This window comes from Cervus elaphus, chromosome 4 (assembly GCF_910594005.1).
Source record: "Cervus elaphus chromosome 4, mCerEla1.1, whole genome shotgun sequence".
Lineage (NCBI taxonomy): Eukaryota > Metazoa > Chordata > Mammalia > Artiodactyla > Cervidae > Cervus > Cervus elaphus.
In genome coordinates this window covers 47,978,364-48,004,951 of record NC_057818.1, presented here as the reverse complement: position 1 = coordinate 48,004,951, position 26,588 = coordinate 47,978,364, and the positions used below count along the sequence as shown (strand labels likewise).

The 26,588-nt window shown below is 48.6% G+C and overlaps 1 protein-coding gene across 5 annotated transcripts in view; it reads right to left on the bottom strand.

Annotated features, from left to right (window-relative positions):
• Positions 1-23,540, bottom strand: part of SIPA1L3 (signal induced proliferation associated 1 like 3) — a 254,870-nt gene extending 231,330 nt beyond the window's left edge. Inside the window, exons 1-2 of one of the 5 annotated variants that reach the window (XM_043894518.1) lie at positions 22,839-23,540; positions 22,375-22,739 (exon numbers count right to left, since the gene is read on the bottom strand). The gene's annotated coding sequence lies outside the window, so the exon portion shown is untranslated. Of the gene's footprint in view, positions 1-6,554; positions 7,204-22,374; positions 22,806-22,838 lie in introns of those variants that run through there. The other 4 variants (XM_043894527.1, XM_043894536.1, XM_043894532.1 and 1 more) reach the window with 4 other exon arrangements.
• Positions 23,541-26,588: the final 3,048 nt, after the last annotated feature.

The following is a 26,588-nucleotide window of genomic DNA, read 5'->3' as shown; positions in this document are numbered from 1 at the left end:
GCCATTTTTAGGGAACTTTTCAGAACTAGTAAAACTGTTGGCTGCCTAATCCAATATTTAGTCTCCCCTTTTAACTCGGTAATAGAATCTGATTTTTAGCTAAGAACAAGGTCATGTGAAATACATTTTCTAGATTCCCTTATAACTATATATGTGACTAAATTCTGGGCAAGAGTCTGTAAGCAGAACTATAGAGTGAAACTTCCATAAGGCAGAAGTGTCCATCTTCATCCCCTGCTGAGATATAATGGCTGGAGCTTAAGCAGCCATCTCGAACCATGAGATGACAATAAAAGGATGGTGGAGCACGAAGGCAGAAGGAACCTGGGTTCCTGACTAGAGTGCAGCCCGGGCCTCCTTATCACTGGACTCCTTTATGTGAGAGAGAAATAAACTTCTACCTTGTTTAAGCTATTGTCAGTTTGTTTTATAAGCAGTTTTCTATTACCTACAGTTGAACCTAATCCTGCTACACCTGGGATCACAAAGCTATGGTACAATGGGTGGAACAGGTATAGTCATATATCCACGCAAACGTATAAAAACGCCCATAATTTGAGAAGTGTTCCAGGGAGAATCATTGTGAGGTGGAGAACACAAACAGGCATCATGGAGTTGGGGAGAGAGTGGACAGAGGAGACAACAAAGGAAACAGGGACAAGAGAATCATAAATGTTTCGTTAGGTCTGGCTGCAGCCTCGAGATGAGTAACCAAACTATATAAAGAATGACTACAAATCAATAAGAAAAAGAAGCAAAGAGGATGAATAGGCTATATCCAAAAGAAGAAACATAAATGAAAAGAATGTCTTACTAGTCCTCAGGGGAATACAAATTAAAACCATGAGATTTCATCTCACATCAGACTGGCAAAAATAAAAAAAGCTTTATAAAACCAAGTGTGACAGGATATAGAACAACAGGAACTCTTACACATCCTTGGTGAGAATTTGAGAACAGTTTGATGATATTTGGCAAAATTAAAGATGCTCACATCCTATGGCCACCAATCTTGTGCCCATTACATACCTCAAAGAAATTCTTGTTCAGGCACCTTAAGAAATGTGTTTAACAACATTCACAGTAGCCCAAGAATAGCAAAAACAAATCTGGAAACTAATGATATATGCATTGCCACAGAAATGACTAAAACAAACAGAAGGTATCTTTGGCCAGTGGAATATTATACGGCAGTAAAAAATGAAATACCGCTATACCAAATGGTCTGGATTAATCACAATTTTACAAGTCCCAGAAGACTATGTATAGTTTGATATCGCTGTAGATGTTCAAAAATAACTATTTCAAAACAAATAACTTTAAACAAAAAATTCAAGATGGTGGCCACAGCTGAGAGCAGCCTGGGAACTGAATGGGAAATACCATAGTTTCATATAAATTACTGGTAGGTAATGTTCTAGTTCTTGGGCAGAGAGTAGGCTAATGGCTATTCATTGTAATAAACATTTTGTACAGACCAAAAACACCAGTGTATCATGCACCAAGGATTATGATTAATCCAATTGTGTGTGTCCATAGGTCACCTTTAAAAAATGAAATGCATATAGAGAGAGGTGAAAAAGAACACACACCAAGTTACTGACAGATAAGACCAATAAGGCACGAAGTAGGAGGGGAGGGATGGAGTAGTAAGTGGTTTCTATCTCTGTCACTTACACACTCATTTCAACAAGAAACGCTGGGTTAATCATAAACAAACTAAAGCAGGATAGCACAGTGGTTCAGTGCACAGACTCTGGAGGCCGACCACCAGAGAGGGACAGCATGTCGACTCTATTACTCCTTGGCCATAAGGCCTCTGCAGGTTATTTCATTTCTCTGTACCTGAAAAGGTACATGATACCAGTGCCTACTTCATAGGCCCATGAGGTAACATGAGCTGTTTCTTTAGTTCTTCTTCACAAATTAAACCCTTAATGAGACTGGCTATTTCTATGATCATTAGTCTAACTCCAAACATCTACATGGGAGACCAGAGCTAAGCAATTATCTGGTCCAGGCCACCAGATGATCCTGGTCAGTGTAAGCCCCAGATGTGTCCACTTCTCCAATCTTTGCAGCCTCTGTAAGAAGACCAATGTCAAAAAAAAAAAAAAAAAGACAACCAATGTCTTGCCCACTCCAGGTACCCACTATAAAGGGTTGATAAATGAACTCTTGCTGCCTCAGTTTACCCACCACATCTTTAGCTGTCTGAACAGACCACTCGTAGATGCCTACCCAGCATGTCCTTTCTCCTCACAGCTTCCTTACTGACCCTCTGTCTGAAGAGGCAATAAGCACTGCTTCTGAGACTTCCTTTTGGCAAAGGGTGACCTTGTCACAAGGTTCTAACCAAAGAGGAGAAGCAGAAGTCTGCTACGGATTTCAGGGAAGACTTTGGTTTCCTGACAAAGGTGCTATTTCTTTTTCTTAGAGCTTTGCTTCTTTCTGCCTGTAACAAGGATGTGAGGCTGGAGATAGGGCAGCCTTCTTATCACTATGAGGCTAAGGGCAGCAATGCAGATAAATAAGAGACTGGGGCGCTGCAAACAGCAACACCACCTGGCCCTGATGACCTCTGCACTTTTTTTTTTTTTTTTCATTTTACAAACCCTTGCGTCGGGGCTGACTTTAAATAGATCGCATCGCAGCGAGGGACCTGCTCTGCTACCTACGAAACCCTGACCCAGAAGCAGGTCATCTACGAATGGTTTAGCACCAGGTTCCCCACGAACGTGCGGTGCGTGACAGGCGAGGGGGTGGCTGCCTTTCCAGCCGCGCCCCGTGTCCCGGAATGAAGGGCTCTCCGCACCCGACCCCGGTCCCGACACACCCGAGGGACACAGGCGAGACCTCTGCACTTTTCCTTCTCGGAGAAAATGAAGGCTGTGGTGGTCTCCAAAGATGGCCCCTCAATAGGCCACACCTTCCAGAACTCAAGTCTTCTGTCTGCCTTCCGACATGAATTCTGGGCCGCCACTGGGCCAGTTCTAGACCTATGCCTTGACTTAGGAAGCTCTGGGCTGCCATGTTCTAAGTCCAGCTACTGGATGGCAAGACCCATGCAGAAGGAGAGGTTCTGAGACTACAGAGAGGGGGCCAGGCGTCTCCAAGGTGCCATGTGAGTTGTTGCTGAGTAGCTCAGTTGTGTCCAACTGTTTGCAACCTCATGGACTGTAGCCCACCAGGCTTCTCTGTCCATAGGATTTCCCAGGCAAGAATACTGGAGTGGGTTGCTATTGCCTTCTTCAGGGGATCTTTCCGACCCAAGGATCGAACCAGTGTTTCCTGCACTGCACGGGGATTCTTTACTGCTGAAACACCAGAGAAGCCTTTGTGAGTACAACCACCTTAAGCCCCATCCATCTTCTGACTCCAGCCACATAAGAGACCCCAATTAAAACTAGCAGAAGAGCCATCCGGATGAGCCTCAGTCAATCAGAGATTGATAAGAAATAATAAACTTCCATCCCCTTAAGGCATAAGTTCTGGGATGGCTGGTTATGTAGCAGAGAACTGAAACAGGCCTCTAAAGAGGTACACCACTGCACAAGTTTCAGGAAGCCAAATCTATTCCTTTACTAAAGTACCACCTTAAAAGGAAATTTGCCAATAGATCACAACTCTAGTAAGATCTCTTGCATGTTCTGATTTCCAACAAAGATCATTAATAAAAAAAAAAATAAGAACTTTTCTTATTTGGTAATAATTACTCATTAAGCACAAATAATCTGTATAGAGGATGAGGAATCTATTAATCCTTTTTATAAGTAAAAGGCATTTAAAGTAGATGGCTCAACATTGTGCTGGACTGGGTGAGAACCCTCCAAAACTACATCTCCTATCTGGGCAAGATGCCTCATTAAGCTAATGGTACTTCCTCCTCCTTCTCAAAGGGTTAGAGCTTAACAAGGTGGCTAAGCAGGCGGGATGTCTGCAATCTAATTTTAAAAAGCTATCAGTAAAAATAAAAAAAAATAATAAAAAGCTATCAGTAAAAATAATACAGAGGAGAAAAAAACAAACAAACAACTAGAAACAAAAGGAATGCACATCAGTAACAGCCGGGCCAAATAAACTGTGGTACACCCATCCCTCCATGTGTTACAGAGACATTAACAAGAGCAAATTTGAGCATAACCTGAGGACTTGGGCCTCCATTTCCACACAGTACTGCCACATAAGAAAAGCAACCTGCAGGAAAATGAGGGCATTATTATCCCTTATAGGTAATATTTCCCCCTACAGGATTATATAACCACGGAGAAACATGTGGAAAGATACATACAGTGCTTGATTATTCCCATGGGTGAAGGATTGTGGGAGGATGCTGGCATGGGGATGCAGTAGAGAGGAACCCCCCAGAAAGGGACTGGAAATTTTTTTTTTGACTGGAAACATTTTTAAATGACTTGAAAAAAATTCGTAAAAATAATTATCCCCATTAAGTGAGTGCTCTCAATCCACTAGACACAGTGCTAACTAGGTCACTCCATCACACTTTAAACTGCTCACTTAATGCAGGTGCTATTAATTATTCCCATTTTCCAGATAGGGAAACTGAGGCCCAGAGAAGCTAAGTGCTGTGGCCGAGAGTTTGGGCAGTGCTGGGAGCACTATTATGCAAGAGGGTCAACTCCAAAACCCACTGCACCTGAGCTGAGAGGACAGTTAGAGGTTACGGGAGCAGCAACTCTGACACTTCACACATTCTTAAAATAGCGGTAGGCCCCTAGGTGTGAGGATGTGTGTGAAGGCCACGCACACCTCAGGCCCTCCATGCTGTTTGGAGAAACCCAAGAGGGCCACTGACCTCACTCCTCGGAGCCTGGGGAAGCCCAGCCCAGGGTATTTTTACAGAATCAATTGCTGACACCGGGAGCCAGGAGACAGATGTGGAAGTGTCAGCTCTTACACGGTCAGACTCGTGGAGCTCACCGTTTAATTAAAGCCTGTTCAGCCCCAGAACAAGAATGATTGCCTGTTAAAGCCGGGGAGGCCGATAAACTCTGCCTGGCCAGTTCATTCTCATTTCCAAGGTATTCTCTGACCCTCTACTACTGCAGGAACACTCAAGAGGGCCTGATGATAGAGTCAGCTTTCCATGTATATGCGAAGGTGGGGTGGTATGTGTGTGTGTGGCGGGTGTGCGGCGTCTTCAACAAAGCCTTCCTCACCTGAGCTAAACTGCACACATCCTCTGTGCTCATGAGGAGCAAGGCCAGGGTCAAGGCCATCTGTTCCATGCCACACACACCCATGGTATTGTCAGGGCCCAGGCTACACAGGCTGGAGGCGCTGACGGACAGGAAGCTAGAGGGCTGGATGCTGCAGGGAGGCCCGAGGACCCTGGGTGACCAAGGAGAGGGAGTGCGCACACCACCGCCCCACCCTCAGCCGCAGCTTTGAGGATATGTTGACTTTCTCCTCAAAACCCAGATAGGAACAGCCACCCTTCCTCAGACATGATCCCAAATCCACTCATAAAACAATATATCGCACACCTACCATTTGCCAGGGATGGTTCCACGAAAAGAGACAGTGTGCTTTCCTGGGGCCTACGGTAGGGGAGGAGACTTCCCTGGCGACTCAGGGATAGAGTCTGCCTGCCAATGCAGGAGAAAACCGGGTTCGATCCCTGGGTCAGCAAGACTATCTGGAGGAGGAAATGGCAGCCCACTCCAGTATTCGTGCCTGGGAAATCCCATGGACAGAGGAGCCTGGCGGGCTACAGTCCACAGGGTCGCAAAGAGTCAGACACGACTTAGTGACTAAACAACAACGGGAGGGGAGGTGGGAGAACAAACACGTCAGTGGTCATGCTATGAGGAAAACGAATGCAGAGTAAACGGCGAGAGTGTGATGGAGAAGGTGCTACTTAGGGAGGAGAGGGGCCTCACTGAGAAGGTGACATGTGAGCAGAGTCCCAAAGGGGGTGGGAGCTTCGGGGATACTGGGGAAATGTTACAGGCAGAGGGAACAGTCAGGGCAAAAGCCCTGAGGGAGGAGGGGCAGGAGGCAGCTAGCAGCAGCTGAGAAGTCAGAGATAAGGTCAGACAGGGCATCAGCGGGGCTAGGGGTTGGGGTGGGAGTAGGGCTAGCTGACACTGACCACCACTCTGTGCCCAAGCTGTGAGCGCCCAGGCTGTGAGCAATGATTCACTGGGAAGGTGAGTGGGTACTGCTCCTACTTACCACTTCACCAGATGAGGAAAGTGAGCCTCAGAGAGGGAGAGGAACTCGCCTGAGACCACACAGCTCATCCGCACCAGGCTAGGATACCCCACTGGTACAGAAGTTGGCATCCCCCGGGGAGTTCAGCATTCACCCATGCCTTCTCCGGGGAGAAATCGCCTCCATTTCCTTCTCATTCCCTCAACACTCCGCCCACCCTTTCTTCACAGTTAGCAGCAGACAGGTAAACATTTCAGGGGAGAGGAGAGGGGGGTAGAAAAAAAAAAAGAAAACCTCCAGTCTCATGCCCGAAAAGAAGGAAACACACTATTCACTTTCTCTGCAAGTCCCTACCAAACTTAACCGACACCGCTCACCTGAAAGACGTCCGGAGCCCGGCCGGGATCACCAAGTCGGCAGGTGAACCTGGGGGAGCTCCAGGCTCTCGAGTCCCGTCCTGGGTCCGGTCCGGGCCAAGGCCACCTGCCTGCCCGCGCTCGCGGCCGCCCTGGCCCCGCGGTGGGTGGTGCCTCCCCCGCCCGCGGTGGGTGTCTGGAATGCGGAAGCGGGAACCTGCCGTGCCAGCTCCTCACAGCGACTTACTCAACAACAGCCGCAGCAACGACCCGCCGGCCACCGGAGTTCCCCCGACAGCAGGCCGGGTCTCGGCGAACAGGCGCGCGTCCCCAAGGCGGGCTGTTCTGCCAGAGGTCCCTTCGGGGGAGGGAAATCAAAGGACTCCTTACTCATCAGACACGTGGTCTGAGGAGCCTGAATGGGCTTGAGTGAAAGTTCAAGGTAACAAAGGCGGCTGGCCGGTGACCTCGGATCCAGGAACGCGCCACCTGTTCGCTGACCGATCCAGGGCTGGATCGGCGCCCACGGCCTCCCCTGCCCGCTTCATTCATAACCGCACGACCCAAAGATGGGCTCCTTTTCGCCGGGCGGACGGGGAGCGGGCTCGCAGAAGCAGCGCGGCTTAATGATTAAACGCGGCCACCGGACTCCTCGGGCCAGCCTGGGAATGGGTGTGCCCAACAATAACAGCCCCAGAACGCCCCCTCCTCGCTCTGCACTCCACGTGATGTGAATCATCTCCCCCCTCCCCCAGCCTTCACAGCCGTCCTAAGTAAGCACGATTAGCATTCCTACTTTACATATGAGAAAGTTCAAGAACAGAGACGTCACAGGAGAAAGGTCACACAGCAAGAAAGTGGCGGCGCAGAGTTAAGCCAAGCAGAGCATCTCTTGGTTTCCAGTTGTTAACCTCGGCACTGGAGCGCCTCAAGAGGAAAGACAGGTGCCCCATCCTCAACTGGGCTTCAGGGTCCTCATTGGTAAAATGGGGTGAGTGTGAAGAGTCAGCGAGGACTTACAGAGAGCATTTAGCCCTCATGCACAAAACGCTCAATAACCACCAGCTGCAGTCATCACATGCTGCCCCCAGATTCAATCAGGTTCGAAACAGGAGGTTATTACAGTCACCGAGTTTAAATTCTGGGCAGCTGAAGGGAAAACAAAAGAAGGATGATTTACTGCCCTTGTTTTCATCCACGAAAGAAATATATAACCCATCTACTCAGGACACAGTGGTTTCAACAAAAAACACACAGACCCTGCCCTCAAGGAGCTTATTTATTTGTTTAGTTGCTAAGTCAAGTCTGACTCTGCAATTCCATGGACTTCAGTCCACCAGGCTCCTCTGTCTGTGGGATTTTTCCAGGCAAGAATACTGGGGTGGGTTGCTATTTCCTTCTCCAGGGGATCTTCCCAACCCAGGGATTGAACCCCCATCTCCTGTGTCTCCTGCATTGGCAGGTAGATTCTTTACCACTGAGCCACCAAGGAAGTCATATCTCCTGTGAATAAACTGGCACAAATATTCAAAGAACAGCAGATACAGCGGATATACTGAGTGCTCACTGGGGGCCAGGGGCTGCAGTGCTCAAAATGCTTTGTGTGCTTGAATGCAATTCTCCCATCAGCCTCAGAGGGAAGGTGGCAGGGCACAGACTTTGTAAGAATGACACAGCCCGAGGACACGACATAAACTGATTAGAACCAAATAGGTCCAAGATGGTGGGCAAGTCAACTTCCACTAGACCCTGAGCCTCAGTATACAGGCATAAGATAAATGTAACACACAGGCATAAGATAAATGACACACAGGTGCCGTGACAGTTTTGAGGCCAATCATCAAAGACCACAAACTGGGTGGTGGCCCAATTCCTGGAAATCTCGACCCCTTCCCCAAAATAGTTGGAATAATCCCCCCACCCATTAGCCTATGAAATGACTCAGCCTATAAAAACTAACCACACCATATTTCAAGGCCACTCTCCCCTTCTGAGATGGCCCACACTCTGTCTGTGGAGTGTGTTTCTCTCTAAATAAATCAACTTCTCAGCCATTACTTTGTCTTTCACTGAATTCTTTCTGCAAGGAGACATCAAGAACCTGAGCTTCATTAAGTCCTGAGACCAGATGTGGGATCTCAGTTAAAAGACCGTGGATTCAAGTCACCATCTGGATTTTGGCTGGGTTCAAGTCTGGGCTCACTGATTCAAATCTCAATCTGAGTTACACGGTTTCATTACCACCTTAAAGATATGGAAACCAAGGTACTGCAAGGCTAGTGGCTTGCCCAAGGTCACATGGGAGCCCGAGATGGATCCAGGACTTGTGCCCAAGTGATGTGGCTCCACAGCCCGCACTTCATTCCTCAGTCCCTTGGCAGATCTACAGGGCAACAGCTTTATGCTGGGTCCATAAGCAGCAGCAACAGGCACCCACAGGAAATGTCAGTTTGCAAAATGAATGGTCACTTTCATGGGTTGTTGGGAGGAAAGGGTGGGATTATTAAATGATAACTATTCAATTAATTGTTGTTTAGTCCCTAAGTCATATCCGACTCTTTTGCGATCCCATAGACTGTAGCCCACCAGGCTCCTCTGTCCATGGGATTTCCAGACTGGAAAATTTTTCCATACTGGAGTGGGTTGCCGTTTCCTTCTAGAGGGGATCTGCCTGACCCTGGGATTGAACCCACGTCTCCTGCATTGTGGGCAGATTCTTTACCCCTGAAACAACAGAGAAGCCCTATTCAATTAGTAAGTCAAATTAAATATGTTAACAGCAGGGGCCACATTATTGAGCACTTACCATGAGCTAGCTCCTGGGGGTCAGCACTTGACCTGCATCCTCTCCTTATTCCCTACATCCTCTCCTTTCATCCTCACAACCACCCTAGAAGGCAGTCCTCAAAGGGGGAAACTGAGCCTCTGCAAGGAGCACCTTGAACAGGAAAAGTGGTCAGAAACAGAGGGAGGAGCCCCAAGTGTTGCTGAGCACAGTGAGTGCGCTCACGGACCACCAACACCGCCCCTCAGACTGCTGCCTCATCACCCAGCTTGGGTTTCCCTGAGTGTTCAGATGAAATACTTGGTTTCCCGAAAGGATTGAGGGCTCCTATGATACAGGGACTCTGTGCACACATTCTTAAAGGTGGAAATGATTAGAGAATTAAAAAGCCATGTCCTGATTCAGGTAATTACAAAAGGAAGTTGGTAAGGACAGTGACACAAAAGTGGACAGGTACTAGGCATTCACCTTGTTTCCCTAACTTCTGTAGCAGAACTACTGTCTGCCCACCCAATATCCAGCCCCCTCTCCCAGTCTTTTCCTAAACAGTACTATGGGTTTATTCCTGCAGCCGCACTGCATAGTCCTGTGCTTCTCGTGAAGAGGCTTCTAGCCCCAGCCCTGACAGTAAATCCTGATTGGCTCTTGCCTGTGATTTGCCCAGGCGTGGTCAGGTATCACAATGCTGGCCAATGAGATATGAGGGGAATCTGGGAGGCGGGGCTTTTAGGAAGTTTCCACACTCCCAAGAGATGCTCTGGACATAGCCTCCAGAGGCTGGATATTCCTGCTGCTGGATATCGCCTCATCAGGGAATGATGACTGGAGCTGTGACAGTCATCCTGTGGCCATGAGGGGAGCCTGAGGACACAGGAGACACATCAAGCATAGTGGAGAAGGCTGATATCCTCACAGGCTTAATTATCCTACCCTGGTGCTGCCTATCTGCAGGCTTCTCTGTTACAGATCATCAATCTCCTGATTTGGGGCCAATTTCACTTGAACTTCCTATTATAGTAGGTCAGTGGTTCTCAAAAATGTGCTCCCAGGCCCAGGAGTAGCAGTATCACCCAGGGACTTGTTAGAAATGTATATTCTCAAGTCAGACCTACTGAATCGGAAACTCTGGGTGGGGCCCAGCAACTTGTGTTTTAAGCAGCCTCTGGGGGACGCCGGCGCCTGCTCGGGTTTGAGAACCATTGCAGAAGCACAGTGATTAAGAGTTCAGAATGTGGCCTCTGGAGCCGGGCTGCCAGGATCCAAATCCTGTCCCCACCATTTTCTAGCTGTTGGGCAAGATATTTAAATTTAGTTGGCTTCATCTGCAAAACAGGAATAATAAGGGTACTTACAGGGTTGTTGGGAGGTTTAAATGAGTCACTTTATGAGAAGCACTGAGCACAGTGCCTAGCATCTAGTAGACACTGTATAAATTATCTATTTTCTGGCATGTCCCTGATGGCCCACGGGTTAAGCCTTTGCACTTCCACTGCAGGGAGTGCAGGTTCGATCCCTGGTCAGGGAAGTTCCACACACCATGTGGTACAGCCCCCCCACCAAAAAAAAAATTTGCTGCTGCTGTTGCTCTTACTATTGTTGGCAGCCAAAGGCAAACCAACTGAAACAATTTTCTGGCTGAACTCCCCCAAAGAAAGATCCGGCCCAGGGCCCTGGGGTTCAGGATGTGTGACTCTCTGGAGGGGACACACCAGAGGAGAGGGAAGGCCTTTCTCCCAAGTCCAGACCATCGCTCTTCGGCCCTCCCCCCACAGCCTGAGCCTACACAGCCCCAGTACCTCCTCCTGAACACTGGGCTTGTTCCCTGCCTCCTACTCGGCCCAGTTACTGATCCAGTCCCGCCATGTGAGTCATGCCAAACACCTGGCAAGAGGCCAGGGGTGCCCTTCCCTCTGGAAGTCATCTGTGATTTCAAAACTGGTGGCACCAAGATGCAGAAAGCCAAAGAATGACTAATGCCACCCCCAGGTACCATCCTAGGAGGAAGAGGCAGCTTCTCGTCAGGCCTAACAGCAAGACGGGTATGGGGCTCTGGGTGAGCAGGGGGTTGACACACACTGGTGTCGTGGACACTGTTGGGCCAGTCAATGAAAGAGATATGCGGGTGCAGAAAGGGGGTCCCGACCTCTGACCACCAACCCCTGAGGCAAGAAAGTGTTCATCGTGTCCCACTCTTTGCAACCCCATGAACTGTAGCCCACCAGGCTCCTCTGTCCATGGGATTCTCCAGGCAAGAATACTGGAGTGGGGAGCCACTCCTTTCTCCAGGGGATCTTCCCAACCCAGGGATAGAACCTGTGTCTCCCACATTGCAGGTATTTTCTTTACCATCTGAGCCACCAGGAAAGCCCCAAAGAAAGGATGGGTCAAGCTCCTTGGGCCCTGGAAAGGAAGCTCTTAGGCTGAACCTCCCCAAACTGTCAACATTCAAGCATTCTTTTTGACCCACAAAAAAGGCAATTTCATATGGTTCGATCAAATGTAGGCCAGGAAATGGACTCAAATAATGCAGTGCCAAGGAACTGGTCACCAACAAGAACCAGGGATGGTGATGGCCTCTGGGGAAGGGAACTGGGTGCTTTATTTTTGTTCCTTTGGTCCCTTGCACGTGTGGCCACTAATCAAAACTTAATGAAACATTTAAAAACATTTATTTATGTATTTACTTGGCTGTGTCAGGTCTTAGTTGCAGCATGCAGGATCTTAGTTCCCTGACCAGGGATTGAACCTGCATCCCCTGAATTGCAAGGTGGATTTTTAAACCCCTGGACCACCAGGGAAGTCCCTTAATGAAATTTAATAACTCAACACACTCTGCAATATGGTCCCATCTCAGAGGAAAGACGAGGCCACACTAGATGCCAAGAGATCTGCAAACTCCTGCACCCTCGTGCCCTCCCATTCACTCCCCCTTCCACTCTGCTCCAGCCGCTGTCTCGGGGCCTCTGCACTGGCTGCTCCCTCTGCCAAGAAACCCCCACTGCTCACACTGCCTCGCCTCCCTCAGGCCTGATCTCAAGTCACTCCCAGGGAGGCCATCCCTTGGCACCCTGTCTAAACCGTCAACATCCTCCACCCTAATATCTCACATCCCCTTTCTTAATCTCTTCCACTTAGAACTTATTACCATCAAACACAGTATGCGTGCGTGCTAAGTCACTTCAGTCGTGTCCAACTCTTTGCGACCCTGTGGACTGCAGCCCACCAGACTCCTCTGTCCATGGGATTCTCCAGGCATGAATCCTGGAGTGGCTGTCATGCCCTCCTCCAGTGGATCTTCCTGACCCAGGGATCCAACTCAGGTCTCTTACGTCTCCTGCATTGGTAGGCAGTCTTTACCACTAGTGCCCCTGGGAAGCGCCCTAACACAGTATACGTCTTATTTATCTGTTGACTGTTTGAATCCCCGGCTTGAATGAGAGCCCTAGAAGGGGAGAACCCTTGTCTGCCTTGCTGACTGCTATAAACCTAGTACCTGGAAGAGCATTCAGCTGGATGAATATCTGTTGAATGAGTAAGCGTAAGAATCATAATCAGGGGACTTCCCTGGTGGCCCAGTTGCTCAAACTCTGTGCTTCCAATGCAAGGGGCCCAGTCAATCCCGAGTTCAATCCAGAGTCAGGGAACTAGTTTGCATGCCGCAACAAAGATCAAAGATCCCATGTGCCACAACCAAGACCTGGCTCAGCCAAATAAATACATGAATATTAAAAAAAAAAAAAAAATCAGTATCAGTGTTTGGGGTCTGCCACCTTCAGATTCAACACATATAGGTCTACACTGGGAAATCCGGAAAAAGCAGGCTGTCTAAACTGGTGACAGTGATCCTAATGTGTTCTCTGTGCTAGATGTACTTCAGAGCCTGCAAAGGAACACGAAAGAGCAGAACTGCTGTGGGGGGAGAGGTGGCAACGCCCGCAGGAGGTGGGGGTGGTGGGGGGTTCCAGGACCTGGCCTGCCTTCCTCCCTGCAAACCAAGAGCATGATAACAGAGAAAGAGCCCATCACCAGAACCAATGGCGCCGGCCACGAGCAAGGCCAGACCCGAGTTCCTCTTCACATCACACATCTCTACCCCTCCCTGGCAAGCAAACCACAAGCAGAAACCCCCAAACGCGAGGGTGCCCGTTTTTCCTGCCACTTTCACACACGGATTTCTGCCCCTTGCTGACTCACTGTTCAGTTTGAGACCCCCAAAGAACAAATGCAACAGAAGCCTCTCTGCTTGATGTGAAGGGGCGGGCGGGGGGAGGGGGGGTGTTGTGCATGTTTGTGCTAAAGGAGTTTTATCTGCTGGCTTGATGAGAAATATCATCAGGTCCGTGGCACCATCACATGCTGCATCTTGCAGCTTTGTCAAAAGTCAGGACTGAAAGGGGGCACTTTCCCTGCCTCCCGCAGCAGCGCTGGAGGCAAAACCAAAAGCTGGATTGTGGTTCCGTGCAGGGTGGGGGTGGGGGGGGCTGCGGCTGACAGACACACATCAGAGGAAGGATCTGTGCACGTCTGTCCTGAGGGGAGGACGGGGTAGGATCTGAGGCCTCCTGCTGGAACTCGTCTTTGGAAAAAATGTGGGAGGGGCCCCACGCTCAGAGGCTGGAGAGAACCAGACCTGGGGAAGAGGGACCTCTGTGAGCTGACTCAGAGAACCAGCGCCATGGTGCTCACAGCAGTCGGGGGAGCATGTGGCCAATGGAGCCAAAGATTGACTCGTAGGATGAAAAGAGAAAAAAAAAAAAAATACCACCTTTGCATTATATAAGTGGACTGGGCAGAGGCAGGGAATCCCTCCACACTACACTCTAGTTTGAAACACACAAATGCTGAGTGACATTTGTTATATTTGCTTCTAACTTTTCGTGGTGAGATGTTCGTGGTGCAAACACACAAAGGTGAAAAGCAGAGCATAAGGACGCCCCTCCAGCCAGCTTCAACAGCACTGCCTCCTGGCCAGTCTCACTTCATCTCTTTCCTCACCCATACACTTGGCCCCCTCGCCTCCCTGCCCATCCGTATTAATCTGAAGCAAGTCTCAGATATCTTAACAGTTAATGGGGATTTCAGACTGTAACTCTTCAAAACAAGGACCTTTTCTTAAGCAGAACCACAGTATCATTATCACACCTTCAAAAATTAACAAGAATTCCTTAATAATGTCAAACATCCAGTGCATTTTTGTTATTTTTGGTTGATTTTTTAAAAATATGTATTTGTACTTATTTATTTGACTCCCCAGGTCTTACTGTGGCATGTGGGATCTAGTTTCCTGACTAGGGACCGAACCCGGGCCCCCTGCATCGGGAGCACAGAGTCTTAGCCACTGGACCACCAGGCAGAACTCCCTCAAGTCCACAGTCAGAGAAAAACCTCACGCCCAGAGTGATGGTCAAGTCTCCAGACCCAAAGGGGCCTGGGACCAGCTGCAGGACTACCCCAGACCACTTCAGAGACCACGTGTGGAGTGCGGAGACTGCAACTCGTCAGTGTGGCCCTGCTTCCCGACCCCATTCGGCCACCTGCCGTCCAGACAGACTGCAGACAGGGCGTTTAAGAGCCTGGACCTAGGGACTTCCCTGGCAGACCAGTGGCTAAGAACCCGCCTGCCAGTGCAGGGGACACAGGCTCAATCCCTGGTCCAGGAAGATACGCCATGCCACAGAGCAACTAAGACCCATGAGCCACAACTGACGCCTGTGCTCTGGAGCCTGCGCCCCACAGCAAGAGAAGCCACCCCACCGCCAGTACCTCCTAGTCGCCGCAACTAGAGAAAGCCCGCATGCAGCAACGAAGAGTCAGTGCAGACAAAAACAAACACAGATAAATGAAACTTTAAAAAAAAAAAAAAAAGAGCCTGGACTTGACTGGCTTGGGCTTGAATCCTGACTTTGATACTCACCAACTTTGTGATTTGCACTTCTCAGGACCTGAGTCTATTTACGTAAGAAATGTGAATGATAAGAATACCTACACCATGGAGTTATGAGGATTAAATGAGATATCACATGAAAAGCACCCAGAGCAGAGACTTGTACAAGGGCAATACTCACACACTGGGTAAACTCGGCTGTCGCTGAGCTCACAGGAAAAGGCCACGAAGCTCCCTCAGGAGGCCACAGTCAAGAGGGACAGAGAGAGGAGGCAGATGAAAGAGAAAAGAGGCTTCGGGAACTTCCCTCATGGTTCAGTGGTTAAGAATCTGCCTTGCAGTGCAGGGAATGCGGGTTCGATCCCCAGTTGCGGAACTAAGATCCCACCTGCTGTGGGGCAACTAAGCCCACATTCCACAATGAAGGAGGACCCCCTCATGCCGCAACTAAGATCCGACACAGCCAAATACATAAATAAATAAATATTAAAAAGAAAAGAAAAGAGGCTTCATGCCCACAGAAGCTACTTAGAATGGACTTTCAATAGGCTGCATCCTTTTCTCATTTCCTTCACTCATCCTGCCCACTGTCCTCAGTCCCCAAAGACCCTTCCCCTTCCTGGGAAGTAAAGATCCATTCCCACCAAACCTGGGGCTCAATGTAAGGAGGGGGTCAGCCAACCTCTCAGGTCTAAACCAGCACTACAGCACCAAAAGAAACTCGAGGACTGAGGCTGATGAACACTGGAAGTCTGTTTGGTGTGATGAGTCCTTCCTATGGTATTTCTATGGCTCAGAGCTCAGACCCCACCCTCCCTCAAACACTAACACAATACAGACACAACAGAGATATAAGAGTGTGGTCTCTGTATCTGAGTTCAAATTCTGCCCTCATCACCTGCTAACTGTGAGCAAGCGGCCTCTTGCTGCCAGGCCTCAGCTTCTTCATCTGTTTAGTGGGGATGATCAGAGTCCCGGCTACCTCAGAACACAGGTCACATGAGCCAAGCAGAATACCAGGCCCAGAAGGTGCCTTTGAAGGACGACAGCTGTGAGTTTAGCGAGGCCTGCCTCTGATCAGCATGCTTTTCATCACTCATCTGCCCTTATTCACCAAGATAAAACAGGGACGGCATCTTCGACCCATCACTGTGAATCTTGACCTACACTTGAGTCTCACACCTGAGGCCCACTCTGTCCAATACATGTGGCTGCTGAAATGCAGTTGGAGATGGCTGAAGGAGTCGATTTCACACGGTTCTTTGAAGGAAGTGTGAGAAAAACAGGATGTAATATATCTCAATAATTTTATACTGGTTACATGTTGAAATGATATGCTTTGGACTAAATAAAATTTATTATTAAAGTCCATTTCCTATTTCTTTTTACTCTTTAAAAAGTGATCCCCATAAGAGCTTCAGTTACGTTTTTGGCCCACATTGGTGGCTCGCGTTATACTTCTAATGGACAGTACTGGTGCAAACCCTGGAGAACCAGAGTCTTCTTATGTTGACTTCATACTGTCAGTGTCTAACATATGGTGCCTGGCACACAGGCTGGGCAGAAAAACATGCTTCATAGATGGCTAGATGAAAGATGCTCTCCACACTTTTCCTGGTCTTAAAAGCAACCACCACCATCTTCACATCTAATCAGGCCTGCCCTTCATTCAAAATACTGAACAACTCTTAAGGTCCAAGCTACACCAGATCAAAATGGACACAGTCATGGTGGCTGGAACAGGATCCTGGAGCCCCTACTTGGGCCAGGCATCAGTACTTTAATAACTGGACAGTATTTTAAAACTTTAACAATCCATAATACTAGTTCAGTTCTTAGAAACACTCTTTCCCCAGCTGATCCAAGTCCTCTCGCAAAGCTCACCCTTTGCAAGCTCAATGGGACACCTCCTTGTTCACGCTCCTTCAACACCACACTTCATTTCTTGCTAACTTGTGTCTGGTGTGGCGGCCACACCGCCAATCTTGTTTTATTTGAGGACATGCTCTGCTGAAAAGTCTTTAGTTTTGAAGTAACCGACAACCAACCAACTAAACATCCCCACAGAAACTGACCCTTTCGCGTCTTACTGTGGAAACGCCGCCACATCTCCAGACCACTCCCGCTGCCACATGAATGAGGTACTAAATATAGTCCGCAGAGCTCTGCATGTTAAACAACGTGGAAAGGAAACACTGCACCCACTTCTTAAACTTGCCTCAGCCTGGTCAAGGGGGCCTGGGAAGAGGAGTGTAGCATATGGGCCAAGACCTGGGACTCTGGAGTCGGCATCCTCATCGGTAATGAGTTCCATACATTTATCTGCTTCACTGGACTCTTATGAGGATTCAGTTCAGTTCAGTTGCTCAGTCGTGTCCGACTCTTTGCGACTCCATGGACTGCAGCACACCAGGCTTCCCTGTCTATCATCAACTCCTGGAGCTTGCTCAAACTCATGTCCATTGAGTCGGTGATGCCATCCAAACATCTCAGCCTCTGTTGTCCCCTTCTTCTAGAGTGAGGATTAGCTGAGGAAAAGTGCAAAATGCCCAGAAGAGCACTGAGTACAGAGTAAAGTACCAGGAAATGTCAGCTGCTATTATTATTATTTTACAAAAATTAAAGTAGCATGAGCCTGGACAGTGGGAATTCACCCTTCTCCAGTTTCGATGATACTGTTTTTGTAGCAAATACATTCCCACACCTGGGCCTTTGCATTTCCTGTTCCCTCGGCCTGGAATGGTCTTCCCCCAGCTCTCGGCACAGCTGGTGCCTCTTGCTCATCCAGGTCTCAGCTCACATGACTCCCCTTCAGTGAGGCCTAGGAGGGCTTCTGGGGTCATACAAGCGAAAGGAACCAGCCCTTCCCCATCACCGGTCTACTCCATCCCCTCACGCTGTTATTTCCTCCATCTGAAATTAACACCACCTGATATTACCTTGTTTACTGCGTGTCCCCTCAGCTAAAATGTAAACCCTAGGAGAGCAAGGATCTTGTCTCTCCTATTCTCTGTCCAAATTTATGCTTTCAGCCACTATGCTGTACTGCCTATGTACCAGAATGCTTACTGGATGTGTGTTTGTGGATGTAACAGAAAACCTAGAGGGACTTCCCTGGTGATCCAGGGGCTAAGACTCCACGCTCCCAATCCAGGGGGCCCAGGTTTGATCCCTGGTCAGGGAACTAAATCTCACACGCTACAACTAAAGATCTTACATGCTGCAACTAAGACCTGGTGCCCACCAAATAAATTTAAAAAAAGAAAGAAATACCAGAAAGAACTTAAATGTCCAGTAATAGGGAAATGGCAGTGTGGAACACGGTCTCTCCACACTGAAGAACGTGGGTCTAGCTGTTAAAAAGAATGAGTCAGATCTGTATGTAATGACTTGAAGAGATATGCGCTATCAAATATTTTAAAAAATCGAGTTACAAATATGTGTGGCTTGATCCCTCCTTTTCTGGGGAATGGTGAGGGAGAAGAAAGAAAACAGTCGATATATGCATTGCTCAGTAGTGTCTGACTCTTTTGCAACCCCACAGACTATAGCCCACCAGGCTCCTCTGTCCATGGGATTCTCCAGGCAAGAATACTGGAGTGGATTGCCATTCCCTTCTCCAGTGGATCAGACCCGGGTCTCTTGCATTGCAGACAGATTATTTACCATCTGAGCCACCGGGGATGATGCCCCACTATATGCATACATACATCCAAACAAGCACAGAAAAAGATGAGAGCATCCACCCCCAAATTTCCAAAGGTAACGAATCTACATTGTTCTCTCAGACATCTCCAAAGCCTGACACTGGACACTTAGTAAACACTCACTGTCTGAATAAATGGTTTTCTTAGGGGGATGGGATTTTGAAATGGAGGGTGGCAGTTATTATTTCCCTTGCCTATTTCTGTAATGTTTGACAGGTTACTACGAGTATGCATTTCTTTGCATAACTTTTTAAAAGCCAAATTCAACCAATCCTCAGACACACACACACACAAATTAAGGCCATGACCACAGAAGTCCTAAGAAATAGAGGCAGTGTCTTAAAGAAGGCACAAATGCACAAACTGGTCCTAACAGCCTCTCATTCTAACTGCTAAAAACCCTTTACTTTAGAGGCAATGACGGCTCAATTATTTTATCAAAACATATAGACATTTAATTTAGATTTGGGAAATTATACACACAACAAGGTTAAGCTGTTATCATAACCCGGGTCATTTTTTTAAACTGAAGTTTGAAATATAAGCAAAATAACTTTCACAGGGAAAAAAAAAGGCGCCAATCACTGCACATTCTAAATTCCATTTTTGATTTACCGCCTAACAACTGCGATGTCTGAAAAACAGGCTCATGTTTAACTCTGACCGTTCCGCACAGACCGCTAAAAACCCACGTGCTGTTGTCACTAACAATTAAGACCAATATTTTTGTTTTAAAGTCACTGTTTTATTTCCTCAGATCCAAAAAAATGCACTTGGGGGAATTCCCTGGCAATCCAGTGCTTAAGACTTGGAGTTTTCACTGCTGAAGTCCAGGTTCGATCCCTGGTCAGGGAACTAAGATCCAACAAGCAACATGGCCAACCAAAAAAAAAAAAAATCAATCAATTAATAAAAAAATAAAAACAAATTTGGGACCACAGGTTCCCATCACCAAATGAAACTACAATTACAGGGGCTTCCCTGGTAGTCTAGGGGTTAGGAATCCGCCTGCCAACCCAGGGGACACGGGTTTGATCCCTGCTCTGAGAAGATCCCATATGCCAAGAAGCAACTAAGCTGGTGCGCCACAACGACTCAGAGAACCCATGCTCTGCAACCAGAGAAGCCACTGCAAGGAGAAGCCTGTGCACCACAATGGTGAGCCCTGCTCACTGCAACTAGAGAAAACCCACGTGCAGCAAGGAACACCCAGCACAGCCAAGAATATATAAATAAAATCTTTAAAAAAAAAAAAAGCAATTACAATGACAGATCTGATGACAGACTCACCCTAAACGGAGAGCTAACACACTCCCTGCCCAGCCTCTTCCTGGGTGTGCGTGTGCTGCCTCCCAAAACACTCAGGATGGCCTGTTGCACAGAGGATATTCTAACCCGCTGACACTGGGTAACTCTGCAGAAAGAAAGCGAGCGACTCAGCTAAGCTTAGCCAGGCTAGAAACGGGCTCCCTGACAGCCAGGGCTTTTCCTCCATGCTCGTGGCCACTGACATCTGGCCCTGTCTGCAGAGCCTTCTCTGGCTCCTACTGATACAGTGTTTGACATGAATTCATCCTTGGTGACTTGAAAGAAACAACTCAACCTTGTGTTGGAAAAGGCCACCTTCAGTAGCCAAGGGGGACTTTCAGTGGCCCACAGACAAGAAACCAAGACAGGCCAATGAAATGGTTGCTATGGAATGACAGCACCATCCTCCTTGCCAATCAACTGCATCTGGGAAGCCTGGGGGAGAAGGACTCCCAGGTCTCCGGCTTGGTCCATCTGCCAAGGTGGTGACTACTGGGTCTGGGAGGAAAAGGAGCTTCGATTTAACATTCTGAGTTCATGGCACCCAAGGGGACATCCAGTCAGCAGAGGACATCAAGGAGCACAGGCCCCACATGTGGAGGTGGAGCTCGGGGGGCTAATGGGGCTTTGAGACAGTCAAGTGCGGGCAGCAGTGGTACAACAGTTAAAAGCCCTAGAGTGGTCGATTTGGGGGCAGGAGTGTGTGAGAGCTGGGGAGAGGGCAAGAGGCCTGCTGATAATAGCTAGTCGGTGCCATTTCTTCTCAGCCCCTTATATGGCAGTATGTTCCACAATTTTACCTTTGGTGAGTAAAAATTAGGGGCAAGGGGACGTTAACCTTGTCCTGCTCTGCACTGTAATACAAACATAAGCAGCAAAAGCCCATCAAGAAAAACAAGGCGTGTTTATTAACTGCACCTGGCCCTGTGCTGAACACTACACATGAATTATCTTTTGGAATCACTGAAACAACCCTGGCACAAATGTCCTATGACTACCATTTCACAGATGGGACACTAGAGAGGCTGGGAGTGAATATGTGGGGGAGCTAAGGGCTGTCATGTCACATCCCACCACAGTTAGGCAAGCTCTGGGCCAGATGGAGCACATGGAAGAAGAACAATTATAATATATAAGAGCTGCTACTTAGTGAGAGATGGCTCTGGACTGGGAACGCGGTATCAGCAAATCCTTACAACCCTCTGAGGCTGATATTGTTATCCCATTCTACACGGATGGAACCTGAGGGTGCAGGAGAGGAAGTCAACCAGACCAGTTATAAGTCTGCTCCACTAGAAAAGCAAGACTACAGGCAGAGTCCCACCCTCAGGGGGTCTCGGAGAAACCGGGAAAACGCTGAATCAATGGTCATTTATTAAATGCTGACTATGTGCCAGCTGCTGCTCTCAGCATTTCACAAATGGTATTCTCACTGCATCCTCAAAACGACTCTACAAGGTGGCTGCTATTAAAAAATACCCATTTTGTAGACAGAGAAAACCAAGGTACAGGGCAGTGAAGTCTGTCGCCCAAGGTCACAGAGCTGGTAAAAGGTAGAACCTAAATTTGAACCTGGCTCTGCCTCCAAAACCGAAGCTCTTAGCAAAATAATTTCGCCTAACAACAGCCACCTTCCACCGAGCGCTAACCATGTGGCTCACCCTCGGCTTACCACATTCAGTCGATAATACCTTCATCCCATTTCTCCGGAGCTAACAATAAAGCAAGCAAGCAATAAGTGTCTTCCATGTACCAAACGCTTTATTCACCGGATCTCAACATCTCAACAGAATTCCCAGCATAAGACAGACACTATTCTTCCCCGGTTTGACCGAAAGGAGAAACTGAGGTTCGGCGCGGTTTCCCTAGATCGCACCTCCCGAGAGGCAGAGTCCGTACGCGAACCCACCGCTACCCGACTCCCATACCATGCTTTTCCGCAACGGCGCCGGGTAGCTAGTCTGGAAAGTTGAAGCATGCGGGCACGAATCCGGCCAGGTTCGGGGGGCGAGAGTGCCGCCGCCGCCCCCCAACAGCCGGTGCCCACACCCGGCCGGCCGCCCAGTAGCTCGCCCGCGCTGACCCTCGGGGGTCCGACTGGACATCGACTCCCCGCTACCCTAGTGCAAGGCCAACCCTGCACCCAGAGCCACACACCTGGGTGTCCCGGCTGCCCGCCCCGCGGGCCCCACGACCGCGGCGTCCAGATCCGCGCCGCTTGCTGGAGACGCCGCCAGCTCCAGTGGCCCGAGTGACTTCCAGGCTGCCCACTTCCAAGCCGCTTCGCGCGAGGCCTCCTGGGAACTGTAGTTTCGCCCTAGGCGGCCGCAAACTGAAAAAAGCCTGACGCGCAGCTGCTGCCGGGAGCAGTAGGCGCGGCGCCGCGCCGCCTTCTGGGAATGGTAGTCCACCTGTCGCCTCCGTGCCGCTCGAGTCTCCAGAGTACTTCCGCAGCCCCGAGGGGCGTGAGGGATGGAGGTGTGTCTTCTGTAGACTCCAACCCGTTGACTGCGTTCCTTGCTCTGCGAAGGCGGTTTTTTCCTTTTTCCCAGCTCTATCCGCCTCCTCCCTTCCTTCAGTAAACCCTCTTTCTCCTTTTCCGCGAGGCGCGAGGTACTTACCCCGAGGGCGCGAGCCTCTGGAGAAGCGGGAGCAGCGGAACACAGCGCTAGACCCCCAACCGAGGGGAGCTGTGGAGAAAGGCTTCTATGCGCGCTCGCGCACGCGCGCTCGCCGGCCAACTCCGGCCTAAATTGCCGCGGGCCCCCGCGGGGAAGACTTTTTTTTCTCCTTTCGAACGCGCGCGCGCGCGCGGGGTCTCGCGCTGGGCTTTTTCCTGCCGGGCGCGCGCCAGTGCGCACGCGCGCTCACTCCCCTTGCCTTGGTCAGTCCGCTGGGCGCGGGGTTGGGGAGCTAACCGTTTTGTTGGCCGAGTCCTCCCGCAGTATCCCCAGGGTCGCTCCTCTGGCGCTCCTATTCTAGGTCTGGCCCTTCACATAGCTTCGGAGTGCCGCCACACACGCCGTACCCGTCCCTTGTCTGGAGCCCAGTCGTCGCAGGTAACAGGCGCGGCCCCAGCCTTGAGGAGGCGGACACGCCCTTCTTCCCTCCCACGCGGAGAGCCGGGATGCCAGAATGTGTTGGGATTCCGGTCTGGTCGCTTCTCCCCGTAGTAGGAGTCTCCGGAGCTCTGCCTTCGACGGGAGTCTCTTGACCGCCACCCATGGGGTTGCCCTGGAAGCCATGTTACCTATCATTCATTCGTTGATCGCACAGTCTTAGGGTAACCAGTGTTCGTTGAGTACCTATGGCTGGGGAGATTTTGTTAAAATTTAGTCCACATGCCGACATAATCAAGGATCCGACATTTTTTTATTGGCGTTCCTACTACTCCATAAGGGGTTACCGAAGGAACTAGCTGGAATTGCAAGGTTCTTTGGCCAAGAAAACCCAGTCAATACCCTTCCCATCTCCTTACTTCCAAGAAGATGCTGAATGAGACTGAGCTGGGAAGTATATGTTTCTTCTTCCTGGGAGAGGGGCAGAGGGTGATTCATTTGCTCATTCAGTCAACAAAAATGTATTAGGCACCTGCTTCATGCCAGCTTGGGTGATTATCAGGACAAGGGAGAAATCAAGATAGATTCGGTTCCTACTCTCAAGGAACCAAAGTCCAGACCACCATCGGAAGGTGATAATCTAAAGCAATACTGTCTAATAGAAGTATAATGCAAGCCAAATCTGCAACTTTAAAATTTACATTAAAAAATTAAACAGGTGAAATTTTAATAATTTAAGCCAGTATATCTAAAATAAAGTTATGTTTAATGAAAAAAAGATTTACATTTCTTCAGTTTTAAGTTAATTAAAACTGTGAGGCATTAACAAAAATATTCATTTGTGACATGGGTTATAGCAAAAGGCTGGAAACTGCCCAATTTGTATTAATGGACGTTAGATAAATGATAGTTCAGCCGGACAATGGAATACCATGCAGCTGACAACTGTTGAAAAATGAGACAGAACTGTATGTTTTAATATGAGTTAATCTTTAAGATTATTAAGTGAGAAAAATGCAGTGTATAACACCTGGGCTTCCCTGGTGGCTCAGTGGTAAAGAATCCACCTGCCAATGTAGGATACACGGGTTCAATCTCTGCGTCTGAAAGATCCCCTGGAGAAGGAAATGGCAACTGGCCCCAGTATTCTTCCCTGGGAAATCCCATGGACAGAGGAACCTGATAGGCTAGAGTCCATGGGATTGCAAAAGAATCTGACATGATTTAGTGATTAAACAATATAGCGTACTAACATTTGTGTAAGAAAAGTAGTATTTTTCCACATACATCCTTGTGTGTGTACAGAACACCTGTAGAAAGACAACCAGAGTTACCTTTCTGAAAGGAAAATAGGACAAGTAACTCTCTTTTCAGTATATGTTCCTTAGTATGTTTTGAATATTTTTACCATGTCCATTCTGTGACTTAGCTATCAATTAGTGGAGGATGATAGCTAAGTCCCAGAATTATTGTATAGTATTAAAACAATATATGTAAAGTACCTACCTACCACTTTACAACCTTAACCATTTCTGGATGCTATCACTACTCCCATGCTGAATGGATAACTCTTTACCTAATAGGAACTTGCCCACCCTGGTAGTACATGTTTTTCAGCCTGGAAAATTGTTTCTTTCCATAAAGTGTGTTAAATGCATTCCAGTCCCAGCCCTAGCTGTGACATCACTTATAAGACCAGAGTAGTAGTCCAGGCCTTGGGGACAGACTTTAGCTCATTAGAAATGTCATTCAAAAAACAACAACAACAGAGTAAGCTGAGATTGCCCTCTGGCTTTCCAGTCCCTCTGACTTTCCAGTCAACTGATGTCAGCTGGGCTTTCTGCATCGCTGTCCCCAAACATATGAGCCACCTGCAAGGCTATAAGATCCATGCAGGGCTTTACCGGACATCTCTATTCTTTAGGGTGGTCAGGTTTCCCTGTTACACATACTCGCAATACTTTGTTCTTTTCTGTCTTAAATAGGGCCCAACAGTGACATGGGATGCAGTGCCCCCTAGAGTCACTTCTCTGTATTACAAAGGCAGGGCTCACAGGGTGCTGGCCTTCCATCCCGCCATCGACAGAGCACTGTACCTTGGAATGGACTGCAGATAAGAAAAAGGATGTGGTGCCAGCATCAGTGTCCAATAATAGACCTAGTTTGTCTCCGTAGTCAGTATTACATACCATATCTCGGCCGCCACATACTGACTCCACTAGGTTGGCTGCATGACTTCGCATTAGATCATCTTTCAGTTATCAAGATATTAAAAAGTCAAAATCATTGGGCTTAAGGCATCTGAAGCTCACTCTGGACTTGCTTTTAAGGACAGGTAATGGGATTAGGGAATCAAAGTGGGAGATTGTAGGAGAGGTTTCCTCTAAGGAGACCAGTGTATGAGATGGGAGAAAGTGGCCAAAAGAACAACAAAAAACAGGGAATTCCCTGGCATTCCAGTGGTTAGGACTCTGTGCTTCCACTGCAGGGGGCACACATTTGATCCCTGGTCAGGGAACTAAGATCCCACAAAAAAAATGAACAAACAAAACTTCCCAAAATAACAACAAACAGAGGTTTGGGGGTTGGAGGACTTCTTTCTTACTAACCTCCAAAGAATATGCCCTCAAGGGTCCCAACCACTTGCTTTTTATAAGCTGGTTGAGAGAAGCTTGAACCCAGAGGAGATATTAGGAAAAATGGAAACTTACGGCAGTGACGGCAGATTTGTTGACTCTGAGTGACCACTCTCTCAGTAGCTCTGGGGCCTCAAGAAGGAGCTGGGGGCGGGAGTGTATAGTTCTGCACTATGGAGCCCTGGCCTGAGGAGCCACCCACTGATCCATTTCAGCAGGTCACAGTGGCTCCACAAAGGCGGTCAGCAAGTGCAGGGTCACAGGGAAATAGAATGGAAAAAGATATACAGCAGGAGGGCAGCGCGCAGCCTTTGGGAGAGAAGAAACACAGGATGCTAATGTCTGAAAGCCAGTCCCCAGCTCTCATCAGTGAGTTTGTGAGGCAGAGAGCTCACTTAGCCTCAGCTGGGAGAACCTCCTGCTTCTCTGAAAGGATAGGAAAATCCTGAACTGTGGGTTGAGTCTTAGTCTTGAGCCTACCATGCGTAGCTCTGTTTGCATCCTTCACCTCTCTGAATTCACACTTTTTATCCATACAATGGAGGTGACAGGATCTGCCTCTCAGATTTCTTTCGAGAACTCATGAAGTGAGTGATTGTGGGGTTTTTTTTGGGGGGAGGGGAGGGCTCTTACCCACGCTACACATGAGATGATGATAAGCTTTGCCTGCTGCTCC